Genomic DNA, 8,610 nt, shown 5'->3' with positions numbered 1-8,610 from the left:
GATGGCCTGGCAGGGCATTCGGTAGCCCCTGGCCTTTTCCTCATTTAAAACAGGGACCCAACAGCTTTTGGAAGTCAGCGAGTGCCAGCACTTGGCAATTTTGTTTTCCGGCTTTTATCTCTTCCCTGGCACACCTTAAATGCCACAGGTGACTCTTTTGCCTGTGGGGTCAGGAGCCTTGCTCTCCAGATGCTTAAGTTTTAGTCAGGTAGGTCTGGGGAACAAGAGACAGATTTTCGTATTTATCCTGAACTATTTACTGGTTTTAGGGCAGCCTTACAGAGGCCTGTCAGGAGACAGGTAATAAACCTATCTCTGGCTAGACAGCCACTCTGGGTGTTGTAGTCCCAGTGTGGCTCTCGGTCAGGAACCGCTTCAGCTCCTGGGGGATGTGAAAGGTTAGTTTGATGAATTTCGTCTGTATGAGTCCTAGCCTGCTCCCATACACACCTGAGCTCCTCAGGAAATCATGAAAGGTGAGACTATAAGATTGAGTTATATATTGAAACTGTTTAATAAAGGAAGCAGAATTAGATGTATAAGAACCCAGCTTACTTTGTATCTGAGAGAGTTCTGTTAGAGAGAGAGGATGGAACATGAATTTTAATTATTGGTTCCTTAGCAAGATCTAGAGTCAGAGATTCCAGAGTCAGAGAATCCTCTGGTTTACGTACAGCTAGGAGCATATGAGCAGGAGAGAAGGAAACGAGAAGAGACAGTTTAGCGTTGAGAAAGAAGAAAGCAACTCTTTCCATTTGCCTGAACACCGACAGTGATTGGATAGCTCCCGTGAAATATCGGGATCTAAGGAGCCACTCGGCGGCTCTTTGTTATTTTTTAAAACATACTTTGGCCACTTTTTTGAACATAAACAAGTTAGCTTAGAAATCTTTACGTAAGGCATTAAACTGAGAGGTTTTAAAGCTTCAACAAGACAGCCTAACGGAGAGGAAGGACTAACAGGGTTGGAAGCCTTGTTTCCCATGTCTGCATCGGAGGCAGAAAAATAAAAAATAAATGTGATCCGGAGCCAAGGCCCCAGGCGTCCCCAAGGCCAAGGGCGGATACCGGGCGCAGGCTGCTCCTTGACTCGTCAGCCACAGAAGCAGGGGCCCCCTCCACGGTGAGGAAAGGATTCCCCGGGAATCCAGACAATGTTTGCCCCTTCGTCAAGGAGATGGACGTGCCGGCCTCACGTGGCTCCCAGGACGCACCAAAGGTGGTGGCCCTAACGCAAGAAATATCTCAGGCTGCAGATGTGGGAGACGGCTAGAAAAGTTAGGCCTGCGATAGGGGCTGACCGTAGCCAATGAAGACCGTGGTCGGGGGTACCCCCGGTCTCAAGAACACGTGTGAGGCGCCGGAACTTGCTAGGCGGAGGTGTCCGGCCTGACTGGAATTGGCTAGGCAGAAGTGTCCGCCTGGTAAATGTGACGGGGTGGGGGGGCCGTGTTGTGAACCCTTCAATTAGGGGCAGAAAGGTTTAAGCAGGGGACACACTGGGGGATTGAAAATCAAGGGGTCAAGGGGTAAGTGATAGCCAAAACAAGGGGTGTACAAAAAGCTATGTGGAAGCCAGGCAGTGGTGTTGCATACCTTTAATCCTAGCGCTCAGGAGGCAGAGGTAGGCAGATCTCTGTGAGTTCAAGTCCAGCCTGGTCTATAGAGTAAGATCCAGGACAAGCTACAAAGCTACACGGAGAAACCTTGTCTCGAAAAAAAAAGCTGTGTGGAGACACTATCTTGTAACCCAATTAAAAAAATGCAAAAGGGATTACAGGCAGACACCCTGCATGGGTAATACTGTTGCCCCTAGCAAAGGGTCACTAAATAAACCCTGGTACTGGGTGTGGGACACCATCATGGGATTGTAAATCTCACCTGATGAGAATAAGACCACAACTACAATTTTTGAGCCCAATTTGAAGCAGGCTTTATTAAATACTGGCCAGGACAATGGACACTGGCCAGGTTCATACCCGGGGTTGCCATAGTATGGATATAAATTACATTAGTCAGGAGCCTATAAAGGCACAAATCACAAAGGTATATACTCCCCACTTTTGTCCAATTGGGCAAACATACATCCTGACATTCTTTCTGCCTGTGTGTAATCAAGCACATCCTGTGCAGTTGGGGCAACCAAGCTTTTTTACAGAAGAGAAAAGGTGTGACTTGTTATCTTGCATGAATAATAAATAGCCCCCAGGATTCCAGGAAGTGATCTGTCCTTGGTCAATTAGGATTTACATATTAGAGGCAATTTTGCTTTAAAGATCTCCTAAGCACAGTATTTTAAAATACAACTGTAGCCATCACAGGATCTGATCAGGGAGGACTCAGAGACCTTTAGAGCAATACAGGCTCTTGTCAGTTACTCATCAGAACTAGAGGATGAAGCCTCCATGGAAGACACCATGCATCTTGATTGCAACATTCAAAGAAAGCAAGCTAGAACTGAGCTGGAAACTACTTCTTCCCTGTTGGCTAATTTTCAAAGTTCCCACAAGATGTGAAGCAGGCAGCTGGGCAAGAAAAGTTACCAATGGTCTCTTCCAATTGGAAGATCAAAACTAACCTGCCAGGCCAGATGTGCCCACCTGTGCAATAATGGCACAGTGTTATAGGAACAACCAACTTCTCCATGCTGGATTTGAAGCCTACCCAAATGGAGGGAGTGAATGCCTGGTGTTGTAAGTCTGGTTAATGACTCATGCATAGGCCCAAGGAGGTAACTTACTATTGGAGATTTTTATACCCAAACTACCTTTTTGCAATGATTCAGCTGAGAGTATTCCCAGGCCACTAATAGTGGCAGATATCTGTAATCTCAACTTTCAGGAGGCTGAGGAAAGAGGATCATGGTCAAGGCCAAGCTGGGCTGCATAATGAGACCCTCTCAAAGAAAAGAACCAGTAAGATGACTTTGAAGGTTAAGGTTTTTGCCAAGTAACTATGCAACCCATGGGAAGGAGGAGGGAGAAAACAAACTTTACAAAGTTGTTCTCTGACCTATGCACACACACTCCACACATATGCAGTAATAAAAAATTTAAAACAGAAAAAAGATTGAATAAATGTTAAAGATTGCTGCAAAGTGCTATCTGATTAGTCCTCAATCACACTGTATCCTAAAGATCCTTGTTGAAAGATGTGGCCCTATGACTAAGTTCTAGCCACAGAACATGAACAAATGTGATTCATGCCTCTCCCATGACTACCCATTAAAAACTGCCTGCCACTCTCCTCCTAGGTTTCCACTGGCTGGTTGTTAAGGACTGAAATGCTCTAAATCAGAGAGGCTCATCACCTTTAGCTAGAAACAAAATAAGTATTTCAGGCTTTGCAGGAAACAGCAGGGAGTGATACAAAATAATACCTCTTGGGGGCTAGAGAGATGCTCAGTGGTTAAGAGCACTGGCTGTTTTTGCAGAGGACCCAGGGTCAATTCCCAGCACCCACATAGCAGCTAACTACGATAAGTCTAGTTCCAGGGAATCTGATGCTCTCTTTTGGCTTCCAGGGGCACTGCATGAACATGATACATAGATATACATACAGGCTTGTGGGGAGCCATCCCACCCCTACTTTTCCCAAGAGTACTCTTGAGTAGGAGCAGCAGGAAATATTAGAAGTATAGAGGGGAGAGAAGCAGATAGAAAATACAGGATAGCCTCGGGAGGGCCTGTATCCTAATCCATCAAGCCAGAACTTTATTCCAAAGGGCTTTTTATGACAATGCCAAGGGATCCTCCTTGCTAGGTACATCCAAGTGTAGATACTTCCAAACACCTGCTACTCAGGCCCATAGTCCAATCATCCTCTTTATGCAAACCTGCTGGATAAAGCCACCACAAAACCTGGATGAGCTCCAACAGGTCCCCCTTCTTAATATTTAAAAAAAAGAAAAAGAAAAAAATTCCTATTAAGAGCTCACAGCAATCTCCAAATCTGTCACACTTCCCACTGAAGGAGTAGAAGATGATATAGATGGAATGTCCTTTTGGGAATTGGTCTAATATGACTACAGCAGTCTTAGCTGCATCAAACCCTTTTAAAATAAAAAAAACTCTTGATGCAACTGCATCAAACAAGTCAAACTCCTGATGCAAGTGCATCAAACTTAAAAACTCACTTAGCTTCATCATTAACATTAGCAGGTTAACATAATTCTAACATAAGTATTGCTATACATCATTACAGTTCTCTCAAATTTACATCCAAAAGCAAACTCTGAATAGAATCATTAACACTTAAAAAACTTTAGCAAAAAATCCAAAAGCAACTTTTTAATAAAACTCTTTACACTTTAAAGCAATCTCTTAATATAACCTTTGGATTTCTTACTAACACAACATAGGATAAACTTCTGATGCATCCACATCAAACTTAAATACTCCCTGAACTTGAACTAACTTGGTGTATCAATATCAATAGATTAATAACTCTATCATAAAAGTTACCATACACAATTACAATTCCTACAAAGCTACATTCAAAAGCAATTTCTTAATAGAACTATACAAACATAACATTAATCCACTCAAGTAACAAGAAAATATTTTTTAAATTAAATAGCCTGAGAATATAACATTTCCTTTTGTTTATAATTTCTTAAACTAAATTTCGAGCCTAGTTAGAAGAAAACCCAAACTTCTCCGTTTAGGATAACATAATAACTAACATAAATATTATATACAATTATAATTCCTACAAACCTACATTTAAAAGCAATATTCTCAATATAACCATTAACACTTAAAAAAAACTTCAGCAAAACATTCAAAAGCAATTTCTTAATAAAACTCTCTACACTTTAAAGTAATCTCTTAGTATAACTATTTGCATTTCTTACTAACAAAACATAACATTAATCCACTCAATAAGAAAATACTTTTTTTAAATTAAATAGACTAAGGAATATTAATTCCCCTGTTTCTTTATAATTTTTAAACTAAATATCAAGCCCAGTTAGAAAAAAAACTCCAACTTCTCTATTTAAACAGTTCCATTTGTAACACAAAACCAGTTCCATAAGCAGTTTCTTTTTTATATAAATAGTTCCATTTTAAACACAAAACAATTCATGAATCACCACAGCTAATAAAGCACATATGCATACACTTCATCTTGAGCTTAAGCACAAAAAATAAATTTCTCCATTTAACCAGTTCCATTTTTTAACAAAAATAGTTCCATAAAACAGTTCCTAAGTCATCACCATTGATAGGGTCTATATACATAAGTAAATTCAAAATTGTCCCATTGCAATGAAATCAACCCTATGCAATTCATTTCTTAAGTCCAAAGATTCAAATAATAAATTCTGGTACCAGCTTTCCAAATATGGAGAAACCTATAACCAAAACCTTTTTGTAGTTTTATCTCAGTTTTTCAAGTGCAAAAAGTTAAAAAAAAATTCTGGTATTAGACTTCTACTTCCAAATATGAAGAAATGTTTCTCACAACCAAAACCTTTTTGCAGTTAACAATTTTAGTTCAAACAAGCATCTCTGCAACTTTTGTTCTCATGGACAGAAGTACTTTCAATTACAACAGCATTTTATACTAGTCTTTCCCTCGGGATGAAAGCTATTAGCTCCACAAGAGCTGATTGGTGAAAAGCCCTCTCAAAAGAGACTTTCTTTTAGCCAGCAAACAGAAACTGCAAAGCCTTTGCTGCTAGCTCAGTTTTACAGCTTTTACAGTCCCAGTCTGTCTGTGCCTTTCATAACCGGTCATTTCTGGGACCTCCGAGTCCTGAGAATAGAAAGCTTTCAATCACCTTACAGCCACACAGGCTCAAGGCTCCTTCAGCTGCCATGAGCTGTTGCTTTCCTACAGCAACCCTGGCTCTGGGAGGAAATCCAGCTGCTACTGTGGCTTCCTTGGGTCCCATTACCTGCTTCCAGCACTCTGGGTCCCAGAAACTTCTGGATGCTTTCTTGTTGCATGCTGAATATAACCCCAGGGCGATACCATGGCTCCAGCCACACCCTGCTGCTGGGAGGTTGGGCTGTGTCCCAGCAGTTCCTGCAGAGCCCCCGCCTGAAGCATGCCTCTAGCTCCCTGGGCTCCAGCACTCCAGCTGCTCGCTTGGCTCTTGGCCTCTTCCCTGTCACCTCTGCTGTGTCACCTGCTCAGCTCTCTGCCTTTCCCATGGCATCTCGGGGCTCTGACTGCCAGGGACTACGGTTCCAAGAGGCAAGACTGTACCAGCCACTAGGGTCTAATGAAGCCTTGGCTGCGCTTCCATCCACTACCTGCTGTGGTCTTCACTCCTCTCCGCACTGCTGCTTTCTCTCTGCAGAAAGCTTGCAGGCCCTCGGGCATCTGCCACCTGCACTGCGCTAATGTCCCTCGGGCCTCAGCTGCAGATGCCTGGCTGTGGCTGTTTTGCTGCCCCTAGTGTCCATCATTCTTAGCGGCGTCTGGAGTTTCTGAAGCCGCTCAGACTGCCAAACTCGCAGACTGCCAGACACACTACTCTCTGTGTGCTAGGCTGGGAAAACCTACTCCAGTACTCCACTCTAAATTCACCTAAGCCTTCACAAGGTATATACCTAAAGCTTATTCTCCCCTAATATCTCAAAGTAAGTTTGTGGCTTATTTTACTAAAAAGAGAGAAAAACATAGAGAAACATAGACAAAGACAAACATTTACTGTAGCACTTGGGCATCCTTTAGGCCCCTTTTTTTCTTTTTCTCCTGAGGATAAACCCCCCTGCCTCATTTAACATTTTTCACTACAAAATTGGACTGATTCAACTGCTTACTGGCAGGTAGGTCCTTACTCTCACTTTTGCCAAGTACTCTGGATTTTCTTTTTGTCTTTGTCCTTGTTCACTGGCACCATCTGTGGGGGGCCATCCCACCCCCACTTTTCCCCAGAGTACTCTTGAATAGGAGCAGCAGGAAATATTAGTTAGAAGTATAGAAAGGGAGAGAAATAGATAGAAAATACAGGATAGCCTCGGGAGGGCCTGCATCCTAATCCATCAGGCCAGAACTTTATTCCAAAGGACTTTTTATGACAATGCAAGGGGAGGAGCAGAGGACCTCCCCCTTGCTAGGTACAGCCAAGTGCAGACCCTTCCAAACACCTGATACTCAGGCCCGTAGTCCAATCATCCTCTTTATGCAGACTGCTGGATAAAGCCACCAGGAAACCTAGATGGGCTCCAACACAGGCCAAACAACCACACACACACACACACACACACACACACACACACACACACACAAATTTAAAAATGAAGCTAGTTGAGAGGTGGCAGTGCACACCTTTAATCCCAGCACTCATGAGGCAAAGGCAGGTGGATTTCTGTGAGTTCAAGGCCAGCCTGGTCTACAGATTGAGTTTCAGGACAACTAGGGCTACACAGTGAAGCCATGTCTGGGGATGAGGGGAGAAGCAGCTACCTCTGTGCAAGGAAATTTGGCAGTACCTAGCAAAATGACAAATGCTCCTGGGTATTTGACCCAGCAACCCCATTTCAAGTAACCTACCCCCAAGACAGGTACCTGTCTCACTGTACTGTTCATGATAAGAAAGACTGGTACCCTCAACATCTGTTTAGGAAGGTACAGCAATAAGCCACAGTGCCTTAAATTACTCAGCAATGCGAAGGAACATGAGGAATTGGGTCTAGAACAGCTGAGGTTAAATCAAGGGCTGTGCATGGTTTATTATACCTTCTTTAGGGAAGCAATAGAAAAACATGTAAGTCTTGGCTATATCCAGAAGTCTGGAGGTAAACACGTGAGTGCTGCAGGGAGAACAGGGTGGAAGTGGCAGATCTACTATGAACACACCTTGCCATGGAACTTCGCCCCCATCGTTTGCTCTGTGTAAGCAAAAACAGAGACAAAAGTCCCCAGTCACAAATACAACTTTATACTGAATTGATAGCACAACCACTCATAGTGTGAACAGAGGGGGTTTTGGTGGCATTGGGGATCAAACTCAGGGCCTTAGGGCCGCACCACCAGTTCTTTGGTTTTCAGATGAGTGCTCTCATCATGACTCTAGAACACATCTCATACTGGGCTTAGTGGTCCTGTGAGTAGAACACTGGCATTGAGACTGTGGCACCACTATGGTATATGTTAGGACCAAGCAAATGATTGTTGATGCAGAAGGCCACCCTGATGTGCAGAATTATGGTATAAGAAGAGAAACCTCAGAGTCTCAAATTTGAAAGTGAAAGCAGTGAAAATTCTTCTCTTCAAAGAAAGGCATTTCCTCTTCTATTGCAAAGGTCTGGAAGTACCAATAACCCAGGGATGAGAGCAACTGTGCCCAAATATGGCTTTCTAAATGACCTATGAAAGAAAATCGGGACAGCAATAGGAAATTCCCAGTTTAAGGCAGGGACTGTGTGGTAACAAAACAATAACAATGAACTTAAGCGCCATGCCGTTCCCCACTGTGTAAAATACATGCGCAGCCAAATGGTTGGGAGCTTTTTCTTCCTAGAACAATTCAAACTCATGAGCACAGGAGTAGTGACAGAAATATAAAGTCAGCATTTTGTAATTATGAATGAAACAGCACACGTGCACACACGTGCACACACGTGCACACGCACACTTTAAGAAGGATTTATC

Source organism: Peromyscus maniculatus, chromosome 12 (genome assembly GCF_049852395.1).
Source record: "Peromyscus maniculatus bairdii isolate BWxNUB_F1_BW_parent chromosome 12, HU_Pman_BW_mat_3.1, whole genome shotgun sequence".
NCBI classification, from domain to species: domain Eukaryota; kingdom Metazoa; phylum Chordata; class Mammalia; order Rodentia; family Cricetidae; genus Peromyscus; species Peromyscus maniculatus.
This window is presented reverse-complemented; position numbering follows the sequence as displayed.